This window comes from Podarcis tiliguerta (assembly GCF_965153285.1).
Source record: "Podarcis tiliguerta genome assembly, chromosome: 1".
Classification (NCBI taxonomy): Eukaryota; Metazoa; Chordata; class Lepidosauria; order Squamata; family Lacertidae; genus Podarcis; species Podarcis tiliguerta.
Window position 1 is genome coordinate 40,499,154 of NC_139534.1, and position 16,547 is coordinate 40,515,700.

The window sequence follows — 16,547 nt, forward strand, 5'->3', positions numbered from 1 at the left end:
CTTTTTGTATGAAGTCATATATAAACTGAATAAAACTACTTCAGATGGGTTGGAATCAATATTGGGTTCTGCCCCCAACATATTTGTGAAGCATTTACAAAACGTTTGTAGTTTATCTGAAAGCTTTGTTTAAGAGCAAAATTATTTTGGGCTGTGGGTGCTTCTTTAAAGCACTATAGAAACAAAAATTGTTGTTACGCTTAAGGTTCAGTCCATAGCTTTGTATAGCAGCATGTTGCAGTCTAGGGTCTAAAATCAACCTGCCACTACTATTCAGTTGTTCCACCCTGCAGGACTCCCTCCCAAAGAGAACAAAAGTGCCCCCCAAATCACAATCATTTGTCAAAGACAATAAGACAGAATGACAATGATCAAGAACATTTCATAGATGCTACTTAAAGTCCTATCTCTGAGTTCGTATCGAGAGACCAAAAAAAAAAAACTTGCAGGAAAAAGCTCAGAATAGTTGACTTAGGGCAACACTACGGCTTTAATGGTTTACTTGACTTTCTTCCCCTGTCGCTACCCCCCCAACTTAATTAGCAAGAACTGCAGTATAATGGAGACTTGCATTTCATGTTCACAGGTTAAAGGCAGAAACTGTCATTATAATCTAAACCCTATTTTTAGACCCCTGTAATTTTGGCCAGGGGGAAAAAATGACACAAATTGGTTTGGCCTGAAAATTGCCAGGTTTGCTGTGAAGTCAAACGAGATTTGCCTGCAAAATTTGAAGAAAATTGCTCTTGCTATTGTCTGAGTTTCTGGCCACTAAAATTATTCTAATTTGAAGCCCTGACTTCTCTAGCTCAATCAAAGAGTACGAGGGCTTGGCTGCTTCTTCTGTACCCTGCTTTTTAATGCAGAGTGTTAAAAAAGAAAACAAATTTAAACAAAGATTCAGAATGTTATTGTTAAGTAAGAGAACTTTTTGCGACTAAGGCTCATTTACGCAGGTTAACCAAAAGGGGATATTGTGCAGCTATTCTGGCTTTGGGACAGCTAATCACGCTGTATTACCTTGAAATTCCTGCCAGCACGAGACTTCTGTAGCACATTCTTAGAGTTGATTGTAAGAAACCAATCACAGGGTGTCCACCCCTTTGCCAGCCCTCTTTGAATTTTGCTCAGCAGTACTCTCTCACACACCCCTCACATAGCAAAGGCAGCGTAGGAACAGTTGGTTGCTTCTGGGTCAAATAGGGGTGGTGATAGGTTTGTTTGTTTGTTTGTTTGTTTGTGTGTTTGGCCAGTCAACAAAATTGATCAAGAGAAGCAGGTTTTTTCACTTCCCCAACACTGTTCCTACAATAATAGAAGCTTTTCTATTGGGTTGGGTTACATTTTATAATTAAGTAGGGCAGGGCAGATGAGGAAAGCACCGTATTTTTCGCTCTATAAGACGCACCAGACCACAAGACGCACCTAGTTTTTGGAGGAGGAAAACAAGAACAAATATATTCTGAATCTCAGAAGCCAGAACAGCAAGAGGGATCGCTACGCAGTGAAAGCAGCAATCCCTCTTGCTGTTCTGGCTTCTGGGATAGCTACGCAGCCTGCATTCGCTCCATAAGACGCACACACATTTCCCCTTACTTTTTAGGAGGGAAAAAGTGAGTCTTATAGAGCAAAAAATACAGTAATTCCCTGGCAGTCACTGGGAAGCATTCTAGAGTGCAGAGGGATGGGTTTGCTCAGTTTGCATCATAATGGGAATCTACCGAATCGATATTGAGGAACTTTCCTAGCTATGAGGAGTCAGGAGAGAGAGAGAGAGAGAGAGAGAGAGAGAGAGAGAGAGAGAGAGAGAGAAAAGAGAGAGAGAGATGAAACAAGAACTTGCAGTTTGGAACAGACAGACAGTCAGAGAGAGAGGACTTCTTGCTGTTATGGGTCTCTTGGAGGGGTGTATGTTGCTTGCCTATGCTTTGCATATTTGTAGGTAACTACTGAAATGCTACAAAAAAATGTAATGAACCAGACTAGTGTGCATGCTCTCTGTGTCTCTCTCTCCCTCTCTCTCCTTCAAAGGAAGCCAAACCCAGGTAGTACTTACGTTGGAACCACTCATCACTCAAGGAAGTGGGTAGCATACAGCAGGTTTTTCTTGTACCTTTCATAGTATAGGCCTAGACACGAAGAAGTGTTGCAGTATCTCTCACAACCCCCTTTCTGCATTGCCTACTAAGGGAGTCATAGGTGCAAAGCAATCAAGGCTCAATAAGGAACTCTGCAGCATTTCTGCTAAAATAAAATGTAGTATAGTGATCATTGTAATTTACAGTGACTGGGGAGTTACATGCCAATTCCATTCCCATCATCCAGCCCAAAAGATTATGCAATAACCTTCACTTTTTACACAAATTTTTGGGAATGATTTAGTGGGCACTCAACACTCCAGTTTCATTATTATTTTTAATTTTCATCTCCATGCCATTTTCCTCTTGAGCTACGTTTTTGTTCCACTCTAACGGATTTCAAATCATTTCTATATTATGTGAACACTTTCCCTCTCCTTATTTCCATTTTGGAGAATAACTCTACTATATCAAAATGAGTACTAATAGGATCAGACATAAAGAAAGCCCTAGTGCAAGCTCACTCTGATCTTGGGTGCTGTATTGACAAGAAAGGAAGCAGAGAGAGGAATCACCAAGGTAATGTAGCTGACAAATTGGGCATGTCATGCTTTCATTGAACTGATTTTCATTGAACTGTATCAGATAATCTAAGCACAATAAACACAAAAAGGAGAAGCAGGATTACCAATTAGAGTGTGGATAAAATCCCACAAGTTTCTCAAAAGCCGCCCCTGGGAGCAGATCATGAGTCAATTTACACCCATATAGAAAGCATCATGGGAGCAAAAATGAAGACATAACACCTCCATTCCCAGGCATATAAAGGTGTATATTCTCTATTTTGAAGAGAATATTAGAAACACTCTCACTTTACCTTTGTGAGCATGGCTTGGAATCACACACAGAAGAGCCTTGAGTGATGTCATGAGTTCCAAAACAGTAGCCACGTTCTCATGCAGCAAAAGTAGCAACAGCATCTAACAGACAAAGAGAGAAGTCCTAAACATTCAGACCCACTAAGTTCAATGAAAGTCATTTCCCAGCCTATGGATTCAATGAACATGTGAAGGGATAGAAGGATCTCATCCATGGATGATGCAGCCTGATGGCCACATATTCAGTGGTAGCCTGTAGGGGGCTGCCATATAAACAGATGCATGAAGGCCACCTCCAATGAAGTGGAAACCATAGCATCTATATGCATATCGGCCACCTTCACCCAACTGTGAACATGGAGCATGAGTAGTGAGTAAAATCTCACTACCATTCCCATACATTCACTGAAATGATTGGAGGAGTTCTGAAGGTGGCTTATCATAAGAACATAAGAAAAACCTGCTAGATCAGGCCAATGGTCCATCTAGTCCAGCATCCTGTTCTGGTAGAGGCCAGAAAGATGCTTGTGGGAAGGATGCAAGCAGGACCCAAGGACAAGAGCACGCTGTCCTGCCATGGTTCTCAGCAACTGGCATTCAGAAACACTACTGCCTCTGACTGTGGAGGCAGAACACAGCCATCATGGCTTGTAGCCACTGATTGAACGCTCCTTGAATTTGTCGACTTCTCCATTAAAGCTATCTAGATTGCTGGCCATGACTATGTCCTGTGAGAGCCAACTGTGTAGTTAAACTATGCACCATGTAAAGACGTACTTTCATTTATATGTCCTAAAACTTCCAACGTTCAGCTTCATTGGATGTCCCCGAGTCCTAGCATTATGAGAGGGAGGAGAAGAATCTTTCTCTAGCCACTTTCTCCATGCCATGCATAACTTTATAAACTTCTGTCATGTCACCTCTTACTCACCTTTTCTCTAAACTAAAAAGTCCCAAATGCTGCAACCTTTCCTCATAGGGAAAATGCACACAGTACGTATCAAATGTTCTATGGCACAAGCTATAGTGCACTAACGCTACTTTGTCAAGTACATGATAAAACTGATTATGTTGAAGCTTATTATGCACATCAGGGCACACACCATCCCTTCACGGGCATGCATAATGAAAACAGTTTCATTTCTGAAACAATATTTAAATTGTACAATGTTTGAATTGTACCATTTCATTTCATTTTTAAAAAAATTAGAGCACAGTGCTTTCATTAGCCACTCTTCTCCCCAGTGCTAGCTCTTCAGGATACATTTCTGCATTTAACTTTAAAGCAAATGAAGGGGCAGAACACTAAGAAAGGGATTTCAATATCTGGGCACCACTCAGAGCCTGACCACATGCCCTTGCAGGTTAAAGTTCAGTAGAGGAGCAGAGGGCAACCTCTAACCATGCAAACCACAAGTTTCCCCAATCCATGGCCACCTGCTCCACACCCAATAACTGTGGAGTAGACTCAGTACAGCAAGGCAATATGCATAGATCTTAAAAAGCCGGAGGAACCAGGCATGAGGATGTAGTCCCTGTGATGATCATAACTCAAGTTGTCTAGGTGATTTAAATTAAGTTCTGTTGTATTTTAAACAGGGATGGACAGATACTATTTGCAGTACTGGAGTTTCACACATTTGCACCATGAATCCATTCGCATCTCCACTTGGATCTGCATTGGGATTTTAAATTAGATATATCTGCATTGGATTATTTAAATATCTATCTTTTCTTTCTAAGAATCATGTTGCAACATTCAGAAAAAGTGCAGAATCTCATGGAGAGCTGTTATCTGATCCACACATGATGCTGGGAAGTGAAAATTTCAGAAATCACAATAGGTCCAATTTCAGAAATCACAATAGGTCCAATTCCCAAGGCATCTCTTCTCTTGGGGGCTGGGAGCAAGAAGGCAAAAGAATCCAGAAGAAATGAATAAATAATTGCAACAGAGGGGAATTACTCCTGTGCATCTGTATGCAGAGAAGTGGTGCCATCTATTGTGGATGTATTGGCAGCAGGACAGGACACATTATGCTCACAATGCATCAGAGGGGGAAAAGAGAGGGATGCTCATCCATGAGGAATAGCCAAACCTATCTAGACTGTCATGCAAGCTTCCCATTCTATAAGAAACTGTGTGTGACTAAGAAGTACTACAGTTGATCAGATGTTCAGAGACATGGACCTGGGTGTTGTACAAAAGCCAGGAGTGAAGGGAACAGAGAACAGAGGAAAACAACATGCCACAGAAATAACAGCAAATTCCTATGCTGTTGTGACATGTCCCTGACTCCTAGCTGTGAACAGAGTCAATTTTTGCAAAGGGTTTTATAAAGATATCATGACTCTTATGTGCAGGATTTTTATCTATCTATTTTTACAGATGCTATGGACCATGAGTACTCTCTGGCTATAGACAGAAGCATCTTTTCTTAGAAGTGTCACATAACTCAGTGGAGGTTGTTTGTTTTTTTAGTAAAAGACAGATAGGATTCCGCTGTCCAAGGGCAGATAATTTAAGTCACACAAGGGCATTATGGCAAAGGGAGATGGTGACCAAAAGACCCTAACCTAAACAGAAAAAGAAAGAGTCCTGAGCAAGTATGACAGACTACTTTTCATTTGTTATATTTTTAAAATGCCCTTCAACTAAAGCAATAAAAGAGATATATAGGAGGTATGCAAGGGATACAATAAATACAACATAAGATTGACACTAAAAATCATCCAATTTACAGTTTGGAAATAAGCTACAAATTGCATGCTGTACTTAAGGAGTATTTCCCAGTGCAATCATAGATGCATAGTTGGAAGGAGCTTCAAAAGTCGTCTAGTCCAGCACCCACCTAGGCAGAAAAGCCACCCACCACTACTAAATCACCGAGAGGCGGCCATCAGTGGTCTGCTTAAAAAGCTCTGTCTCCTTTTGACACAGATTGCTTCACTGTTAAACAGCTCATACCATCCTAATATTTAGCTGAAATCTCCTTTCTTATCATTTGAACTTGTTGGAATGGGTCCTACTCTGCACAAACAGAAAGCAAATGTGCTCCACCACATGTGCATCTTCAAAATTAATAAGCATGTAGGGGAGTGGGCAGTAAGCATCTGTACACGAACCAGTAAGTCATACTGCATAAACAGGCATTGCTTCCAGTTTGTCCAGTCCGGCTGCCTCTCCACAGCTGCCATAATGATCAAAACTAGTTTCATATTCAGGAAGCATTGTCTGAATGCACTTTGTTTGCCTTCAGTGACATTGCAAATAGTTGTGGCACCATCCTACTACGTGTATGATTTCCAGTTGGCTGCATAGGACTGATCCAGGAAGCACTGCCATCATTCATGGTGGACTTTATTTGCCACCAGTCTCATCACACAACCAAATCTGGCTAGCCAGCTACATGGCACTGTGTTGTTATCTTATTTACAATGTTGTCATTAATGGGCTAAAATAGTGCTAAAGCAGATGCAGGAGACAATGACACAGAACAGGATTGGACATAGGTGAAATCTCTCTCCATTTAGGCTTCTCTCTCCTCTCCCCCCCCCCTCCCCGGGAAATAACTTCTGTCCCCTTGAAAGCAAGACTTTTGATCCAAATATCAAAGTGCTATCTATCTGGCCAGAGAACAGTGGGCACATCCCTTCTTCACAAGTGCTCTGTTGCTCCATTGTCTTAGTGAGCGAGCAAAGGCATTAGCTTCTACTGGACCACAGGGACAAACTGGCATGGAACAAATCAGGAGCAACCTTTGTTGACCTTTCATCTCTTCTCTCACAGCCTTAATTCAAGGTGCTGCTTGCATCAAAGAAGAAGCCACATTGAACAGGGTCTATTAGTTATTATTGAGAAAACTGGGTCAGTGAACCTGAAGGCACCTGGGAAAGAATTTGGTGTAACAAAACACAGATGAAGGAGACAACAGAAGTCTTAACATGCTATGAGTAATAACTGCAAGCCCAAACATGTTGGGACTGGTTTACTTTGCTGACTGTATGAGTAGCTTATTTGATTGATTATTGTTATGAGTTTGGGTGGTGGGAGTAGGCTGTAGGCCAAGACCCTTCTAATGCCTCCACCACCACCCCCTCCTAATTCTTGGAATAGCCAGGCTAGCTTCCTGTTGAGGTGATGGCCTGGGTGGTGGGCCATTAAGGGAACAAAGGAAGCGGATCTGGGTGAGACAGCTGGTACCACCATCACCTTCAACTGGCTGATAGTTAGAAAAAGAGAAAGGTGAGAGTTGAGTGTTTACAGTGATGTTACCTAGGTAAAGCAGCAATCTGGAGAGAGAGTCAAAGCAACATTTGAGAGCAATGTTTGATTTCCATTTGAATCCAAAGCTGTGGCCATGGGAGAAGCAAGACCCTCTTGGGGTGTTAATGCTGTGAATCCCGCCATTGCAGGTTCAGGTTGTATATATGTGTAAACCATATATCATTAAGACACCACAGTCTCTGCTCTGCCTCATTCCCAAAGGAAATGTAAACCCTGGGTATGTCCCTGGAACATTGCGTCATTCTGAGATTGGTGTGATGTGCAACATAAACTGACACAGTTTACCTATTGGCTTCCTGTTGTATGAGTTATTTAATAACTTGACTCAATGTTTGTTACTAGGTTGACTGCTTGATTAAAATAAAAAGTGCCACGATTTCCAGCCTTATTAAAAACATTGGGTGATAGACAATGTAAGTATTACTTACTCTGATATTACCTATTCCATTGGAAGCAGACACCACCATGCTTAAGGTAGACCCACTGAAATCAATGGGACCTAACCATTATAGGCTATGGAAAATACATTTCAGTTCACATTAAAAGAGAACCTACCTTATTTGCACATCATGAAATAATACGGGAACCAAAACACAGCCACCCTTTGAAATATATGCACTTCTTCAAATTATGCAGTCTAGTTCTCCGGAGATTTCCTGTGTACAAAAATGGATACATTAGGACAACGTTTGAATAATAATGCATATGTTGGAGAAAATAACATTTAAAAGATGTATTGTATAGGGGGAAATTTCTTTGAAAATTTACATTTGTTAGGCAAAACTGCATACAAAAATGTGAATATTAGGAGGAATTCAAACACTTAAGAATTTTTATGAGAAAGCATTGCAAACTGATGAGGAAATGTGGAGGAATGAACTGAAGATTGGGGCGGGGGGACGAGAAGTTCAAAGAACTGACAGATTTGCCCATTCCTAATCATTACATGCCCAGTTCATTTCAATGTGTCTATCCTAAGCATGACTAAGGCTGGAATCCTAACAACATAAACTCAGAAGTAAGTTCCACTCATTTCAGCTGGGTTTACTCCCAGGTAAATGAGAATAAAATTGCAACCTAAGTCTGGATCCAGCCTGCTAGCTCTGCCTCCTCTCTGAGCAAAAAGCTGTTAGCTGCCTCATTTGGTCTTTGACACAGTATACACCACAAGCCCCTAGGGCAGGTTCATGGCAATTCTGGATTCACCAGCTATAGTTTTTGGGCCATGAATAATGTGGCCATTTGAGCTTTGCTTCCAAGAAACCTCTTGCTGTATTCTCAAGGCAATTCATCTGTCTTTCAGTTTAAAATATAATGAAGCTGGCAGCGGCTAAAAATAGTTTCTGAGATTCCTTCCCTTTTAAAGGTACAGTTGTGAAACTGGTCTGTAAACATCCATTGTGCATCCCTCCCACCCTAGAGCCTCATAATAAGCAATACTAGGCTGTACGGAAGGCCATTCTCACACTGCCTGAAAAACTGCCTATTGTACCTTTTCTATGCTTATAGCATTTCAGCACTTTGCTCAACAGAGCATTTGCAAGATCCATCTGTCCCTGAAATATCATAGCAAAGTATTCTGTAATTCTAGCAAGGACAGTTACCAAAGGCATCTGAAATATGGTTTTCCTCTCACATCAAACAATAATAGTAACATACGTGAAGCAGGACAGCTTCCTCAGGACATGTTTTGTCAGGTCCAGCCCCACCGTTTAGGCAGAATGAGGCTGCTGCCTCAGGTGACAAATGCTGTGATGTCGGAAGTGGTAGTAAATATGGAGTAGTGTCTGCTGTTATAGGGACACGGGTGGCGCTGTGGGTAAAAGCCTCAGCGCCTAGGGCTTGCCGATCAAAAGGTCGGTGGTTCGAATCCCCACGGCGGGGTGCGCTCCCGTCGTTCGTTCCCAGCGCCTGCCAACCTAGCAGTTCGAAAGCACTCCCGGGTGCAAGTAGATAAATAGGGACCGCTTACTAGCGGGAAGGTAAACGGCGTTTCCGTGTGCCACTCTGGCTTGCCAGAGCAGCGATGTCACGCTGGCCACGTGACCCGGAAGTGTCTCCGGACAGCGCTGGCCCCCGGCCTCTTGAGTGAGATGGGCGCACAACCCTAGAGTCTGTCAAGACTGGCCCGTACGGGCAGGGGTACCTTTACCTTTAGTGTCTGCTGTGGGACCGCCTGAGCTAGCCTCCTGCCCACAAGTTCTGAAGAGGTCATGTCCCATCGCCAGTTTTTATGTATGGTAATATTTAGCAGCCAGGTTAGCTTCTGTACCTGTCCAGCAAAACAATCTTCAGCCACCCCCTGAATTTTATGAGATCAAGTTATTAACCCCCTTTAGGTCCATTAAAAAGAAAATGGAGATGCACAAAGCTAGGAAGCCAACTAAATCCACTGGGATGAAGTTCTTCTTAAGTCTTTTAAGACAGGCTATAATCAAGCATTCAGAACCAAACATAAGATGTCCTTGCACATCCCTTCTCCTTTCACCCAATTAAACCTCAGATGCCCTTTCCCTTATGTATAGATCAAGTGGGGGTCTAATAAGCAAGAGCTTATGTTAAGAGCTACCAATTAACTTCTTATACTCCCACATCCCAAACCTTCAGTTAGCATCATATCCGTTAGAATGGCACTATAATCTCTCTCTCTCTCTCCCCCTCTGTCTCCCTCTGTCTCCCAACCTTCAATTTGTGCAAATTAAACACATTTAGGCTGTAAGCACACTATGGCTGTTGTGGACTGAGCTTGGGGCATTTGGAAGATAAGAACCTATCTATATTTCAGGACTTCTACACTGTGTGGTATGAAGTGTGCTGCCTCTTACCAATTTGAAACTCAGCCTAGATTTTTATTGCAATCATGATCTTCTGTCAGATCCAGGTCTTAAAAAATGAAATAAATGTCTGCAATGATGAAGGGTGGAACAAAACTAAAATGTCATGCATCCAAAGCAAGAGATGAACTACTATTCAAACCTGAGTAATTTATACCCAGACCTGTGGAACTCCTGAGACTTGATGATATGCTACTGAGACTTGATGATACATACTGTCCTATGTATTGCTATTTAAATTCCATGTACAATGTTACATTTTTAAAACTATTTGCTCTGACAACTTTGTTCTGATTTTTTGCTAGCTTTCCCATTAGGATTCACATATTAAATGTTTATAGCTGCTGTTTCATTTGCAAGAAACTGGCAACATAATGATAGAGAGAATGTTGCATACATATACACATATACACATACACACACACAAACAAACACCGTAACTGCCAACTTGGAAACAGCAACATTTTAATCAGAGCATCTGATGAAGGCAGAAGCAAAAATGTTTTGCTGCAAGAATTTAAAAGTTCTGCTATGTTAGTCACTGAAATATATATTTCTTTGATAATGTAGATCCTGTATGTCTGCATACAATCATCTTATAGATTTACACTTATGCCCCATGTTGTGTTTCTATTGCTTTAAATAAAAATATGGAAGCCCTCTAGTGGTCAAAAAACTTAGTTCCCGTGAATATTCAGCAGAGGTCTATGACACCTTGTTGAGCACAATGGTCCAGCGTGAACAAATCACGGTCACTTGCATGTTGCATTTGAAATGAATTGGAATTGCTTTGAATTATTATGCTGCTCTCACCTTTCTTCCCAGCATAGAAAAATGCTTATGCAGCTGCGATCTTTAATATTCCATTACATAAACAGTGTGATTCATAACACGGGGGTAGGGAATCTGTGCCCCTCCAGGTGCTATTGATTTCCAGCACCTATCAGTCCCAGTCATCACTGCCAATGATCAGGGATGATGGGAAGTGTAGTCCAAAAATGGCCAGAATAACCATAATAGCGATAATAGTGGCAAACCTTGTTTCAGATCTTGAGTGGAGTCTATCCTTATCACGTACTCTGACTGCAAATGAGTGCACATGAATACCTCACCAGATGGAAACAGCAGGGAACTAAAATAGCCTCCCTTTGTTGGGTATTTTGTGCACAATGCTATAATATGAAGCGATGAGGTCAGTCTGGAACCATGGTTTCCTTTTTGCAGCTCTGAGACCATTTGGATGGCCATCTCTGAGGTTGGATGGACATCTGACATGGATGCTTTAGTTTAGATTCCTGCATTGCAGGGGGTTGGACCAGATGACCCTTCAGGTCACTCCCAACTCTACATTTCTACAATTCTATGAGTTTGCCTTGGTACCTTCAAAACAACTACATCTCTGACAAAGGGGGGGGGGGCATAGACAATAATTATAAGAAAGAAAGAAAATAACAAATCAAGAAAAATAGGGAGCAAAAATTCCAAAACATAATATTATGCTCACTCCTTTAACTTGATGTTTTTATTGTGGTAGTCTTAAAAAAAATTAATCCTGAGAACTACTTTTAACTTCCCTTCTCTTAAAAATATGTAAACAGAGAGACAAAAAAGGTTGGTATGAATAGTCTGACTTTACATTACAATGTGATTCAGTTGTGGAATATGGCTCATCTATTGAAGACCAGGTGTTTATTGTATAATTTTGCATCTCACGTCACCATACTTTCCCATTTGCTCTTCACAAACATCCAACAGATTATCTCTCTTTGCTTTGTATCTTTTCATTGTACCATTTGGTATCAATCCCCCCTCTTTTATTTTATTTTCTTATGTTTTTGAATACCCCTCCCCCCCCCAAAAAAAACCCTGCTCTGCTTTCAATTCCTTGAACTCTCTCAAGGTAAGCTCTTTTATCATAGGCTGAAAGATTTAGTCGAAAATGAAGCCATTGTGTGCACAAAAATGATCTTTAACTGACCTCACAGACACTCAGTACTCATTACCACTCTTTTGTACCACCCTCATTAATTAAGCACACACACCCCAAAAGGAAGGCTGAGCTAAATTACATACTTGTCCATTTGTTCAGCTGCTGGGCCTTGTCAGCTGTGTTTTGTGCTGCTGGTTTATTCAGGCTCTTTCTGTAAAGGGCAGCTGACTTCCAGGCCAAACACTGTGATACTGGCAGCAAATGAGTCTTTTCTAGACTCCCCCTCCTTTTGCTGGCCTTCTACTGGTAAAGACAACTGCAACTTCATGGGCCTTGCTGAGGATCCACCAATTACCTTGCATTATGGGGAAAACTCTTTAAATACTTTGTTTGCCCAGCAATGTGCAACTAGTACATTGATTTGAAATGAGAATTTAATGATGGCACTTAAAAGCTGGGAGCACAGTCTGAACTGTAGAAGCGCATTAAGAAATTAAGCAAATTATTGTGTCAAAGCTGGGCAAAACGATTTACCAGCAAAGTGAAATGGCCATTTCTGTCTCCCCATTTAATCAAGTATGGAGATGTCCCCCAGCTTAATGTCTTCAATAAGATCGTGCTAAAAGAGTTTCTGCTTAGGTTGTGATAGGCAAGGCAATGAGGCATTCCTTTCAAAGTATATACAGGTAATATATACATGCTTTCTGAAGCAAATAGTGTAGCAGTGGAAAACCTGTGCTGCCCCCCCCCTCCCCAATGTTGTTGGAATCAAAACCCCTCCAGCCCTAGCTAGCATGGCCAATGGTCAGACATTATGGGAGTTGGGGTCCAATAACTTCTGGAAGGCCCCAGGTTTCCCAACACTGACACCATGGGTGTAGCCAAGGGGGGCAGGGAGGGACAGCTGCCCCCCAATAAATAAATAAATACAAAGCTAACTGAGGTTCTGCCCCCACAACAAAAGGCATGCCCCCCACAAAAATCCTGGCTACACCCATGACAGACACAGCAATGCTTTCTGGTCAGAAATGACAAATAATAGATACTTGCCACCAATTGTTACCATTTCCATTTGTTTTGAAGCTGCTTCAGTGTTTCTTCCATATTCTAACACAGACTTAAGAGCACCATTCTAGTATGTCTACTCAGAGGTGTGGTGTCCCACTGAATTCAGTAGGACATACTCCCAGAAAAGTCAGGAGGGTCAAATCTCACCAGAATGCTTAGGGGTCATTAAAACCGTAACAGAAAAAGATCAGATACAACAGAGCAGAAAGGTCTAACAGGATGTCATTAAGGAGCAGAATCAAGGAAGCATCTGGAGGCAAGAAGGCTTCTTTCGGAAAATGGAAATCTTGCCCAAATGTGGAGGACAAAAAGGAAGACAAAAGAAATGCAAGTGGACAATGAGGGATCGGTGAGGGGGATAATTCAAGACAAGGAACATATTGCTAAAAGCATTAGGACCAATTACAATAATAACAAAAAGTATTTAAATAAATCAGAAGCAGAAAACTGGCTGGGGAGTAGGTTGAACCTTTAGATGACAAGGGACTGAAAGGAAAGGTGTGCTAAAGGAGGAAAAGGAGATTGCAGAGAAACTAATTTAATTTTTTGTGTCTGTTTGTAGCTCTAGGTGTTGAATAGACAGGCTATAATGCAGGGGTAGCCACCCGGATACCCTCCAGATATTGTTGGACTCTGCTTCCTATTATTTTTCACTATTTGCTATGCTGGGGCTAATGAAATTGTAGTCCAACAACACTTGGAATGTTCAAAGTCCAGACAGCAGTGCTAGCAATATAACCAGAAAAACTAATGCGACAAACCCCATGCCTGAATGCCACCAATGTGGTAGCATTGGGAAAGCATCACAGAACAAACTAAAGCAGAAGAAATCCATCACTAATGCACCATTAGGGTGTCAAAGAGCAGACACCTATAATAAAACACCCATCTGGAGGGCCCCAGGGTAATTTCACCCGGGTTCTCTGTTCACTACCACTCTATAGTGGTAAAAAGGTAAAAATAATAATTAAAATGCAACTTTCTCCCACCGTCTTTTTAACTGCCATGATTGTGTATTCAGAATGGTTACTGTATATTAAGTGATAAACAGTCCTTGTTAAATGATCCTTAAGAATTCATTTTTAGAGACTATCAGAGCACAGCGATACCGCGTGAAGGCTGTGACTTTTTACACTGATTGATCCTTTCCTGTGGATTGCTTTAAGGAGTGTTTGCACTCTGGTGTTAATGTTCCATCGGCTTTGCCTGACTGTAAGCTTCATTAGAAGTTGGATGAAATAACTACGTTATAATTACTGTTCTGAAACCCAATAATAAACTCATCCTTAGCCTAGTTCGTGTAAATATACAAAGCAAACACAATGGGGGTATATAGTATAATTTGAAAGTATAATTGCATCAAATTACGTTTGTAATAATTCAGTGGAAGATATAATGCTTCCTAAGAGGTGATATTTTTCTGAACAGAGATTCAGTAAACATGCTGTTTTGGGGGTCCAATGCATTACTTGTTAAAGCCATAAGCAGAACACTGCTGGAACAGCACTCTGATTGAACAGCTATTTGTGTACAATAATCACATTTTTTTTAAAAAGAACATATTTGTTTCACACAATTGATACCAAGTGAGTAACCCTTGAAGAGTTACCTGTACCCCAAAGAGTTACCTGTTGATCCCTTTCTTTATACCACTCTCCCACTGACAACTGATAGTGTGGCAGGAGTTGGTATAATGGTGCTGGAAGAACAGGAGAGATGGTTAGGCTGGGGGAGGCAAACACATGGGCTGCATTGTCCAATAGGGAAGAGGCAGAGAGCAGGCTACTCAAGCCAGCTCTGCCCTGCCACCACTTTCCTTTGGTTGGCACCCACCATCTCACCCTTTGCAATGTAAGCATTGCTATTCACCCTTTTGGAGGGGGGCTGAGTATGAATTTGGAGGAGAGCTCCTCATTGGCCCTGGGTCTCCTCTTTTTCACCTGTGCTCCACACTGTTTGGTGTCATCTGTGTGACCAGAGGCATGTTCTTTAATTTGACCCAAATAGCATTTTGTCTGGGCAGGTGAGGGAATTTAAATAGGATTTGCAATAATTCCTATGGTAGTTTGGGATGGCTACAGGGTGAACATGGTGCATGTCAGATTCATACTTAAGGGGCAAGTAGGGAAGAGTGTAACAAACCTTGCTGTGTGGCCACAGCATGTGGCTTTAATTTGTCCAGCAGATGAGAGGGATGGAATTCTGCCCTCCCCCCCAGTTATTACTATTTACCAGAAAGCTCAACCACATAATCAAAAGCATGAAACCATCTTGGGTAGTTCTGAGAATGCTTCCACCATCTTCAGGAGGTCAATGCCTCCTGAATATATAAATTGTTAGGGATCAGGACAAATAATTAGTTCACCTGGTCCTCTCTTTCCAAGCAGATACGTTGTAAATGATCCATGCGCCATGGGTGCCAACCAACACCCATCTATAGCAAATAGGGAGATCACTATGGGTGCTGGTTGGTACCTATGAAGTAGCTTGAATCACCCTTTGATTTTTCTGTGATTGACACCTATATTAGGGCCACCGTTTTTTAAAAAAACCTCATATCCTGCTTTTTTTCTTCTTTTTTTTGAGAATTCAAGGCACCATAAAATATCAAACAACCCAATACAAAACCACAAAATGCATCAAACCACCATCATAATAAAACAGCAATAAACATAGGAAGCAAGAATCCCAGCAAGGGACGCTCTAAAAAACCAAAAACTAAATTGAGGTAAACAAAAACAGCACTGATATGCCCATACAAGAAAGATTATTTAACATGGTGTGTTAGAAAACCCAGCTCATTACTGACATCTTCTCCAATAGAGTACAAATTATGTCGCTCAGGATCCAGCCTCAGAGCTCCTAAAAGCAGTCACCCTGGGTTAGAAAGTAGATTTTTAAATAGCTATCTTACAACTTCCATCCCTATTAATAACTGTCACAAGCATGACATCCCAAACTACAAGGTACTTTTGAGAGTTCTATTTAGTCTCGAGCACAGCAGCCTGTCATGGTCCTGTCCCCAAACTGCTCAACCCTTATTACCAACTGTTCAGAAGAACTCCTCCAGAAGGTGACCTTTCTGTCCCTTGTTCCTACACTCAGTGAAATCTCTATTATGTGTGGGCACTTAAGTGAAACCAGCAGAAAAGACAAAGACCAACGTCTACCACCCCCTGATCACCCATGATATCTTGCAGAGCCACTTGGACCTTACTGCTCAACTGAACTGAAATAAGCTTTAATAAGTCTTGTTAAATGGTGACCCGTTTCAGATTAGGCCTTTGTGGTAGCATATGGAAAAGTTTCTAACACAGCTATCCTTAAAAACTGTTTTAAAGTCCCCCCGCCTTGAAGTTAATTTAGATGTGTGATACGTGTTACTGAGGCCGCTAATATATGATAGTTTGGTATGTCGATATTTTACTTTTCGATTATGTTACGTTTGAAAATCTAAAGATTTTTTTTAAA

At 41.4% G+C, this 16,547-nt stretch overlaps 2 protein-coding genes across 5 annotated transcripts in view; one reads left to right on the forward strand and one right to left on the reverse strand.

The window, feature by feature from the left end:
- The window catches only part of THSD7B (thrombospondin type 1 domain containing 7B), a 428,797-nt gene that overhangs the window by 391,537 nt on the left and 20,713 nt on the right, over positions 1-16,547 (reverse strand). For 3 of the 4 annotated variants that reach the window (XM_083405406.1, XM_083405403.1, XM_083405405.1), the window contains 2 exons: positions 7,800-7,900; positions 2,956-3,058 (listed from right to left, as the gene is read on the reverse strand). The gene's annotated coding sequence lies outside the window, so the exon portion shown is untranslated. The remainder of the gene's footprint in view (positions 1-2,955; positions 3,059-7,799; positions 7,901-16,547) is intronic. The other variant, XM_083405404.1, reaches the window with a different exon arrangement.
- Positions 7,188-16,547, forward strand: part of DARS1 (aspartyl-tRNA synthetase 1) — a 276,033-nt gene continuing 266,673 nt past the window's right edge. The window contains exon 1 of the mRNA XM_083410335.1: positions 7,188-7,202. The gene's annotated coding sequence lies outside the window, so the exon portion shown is untranslated. The remainder of the gene's footprint in view (positions 7,203-16,547) is intronic.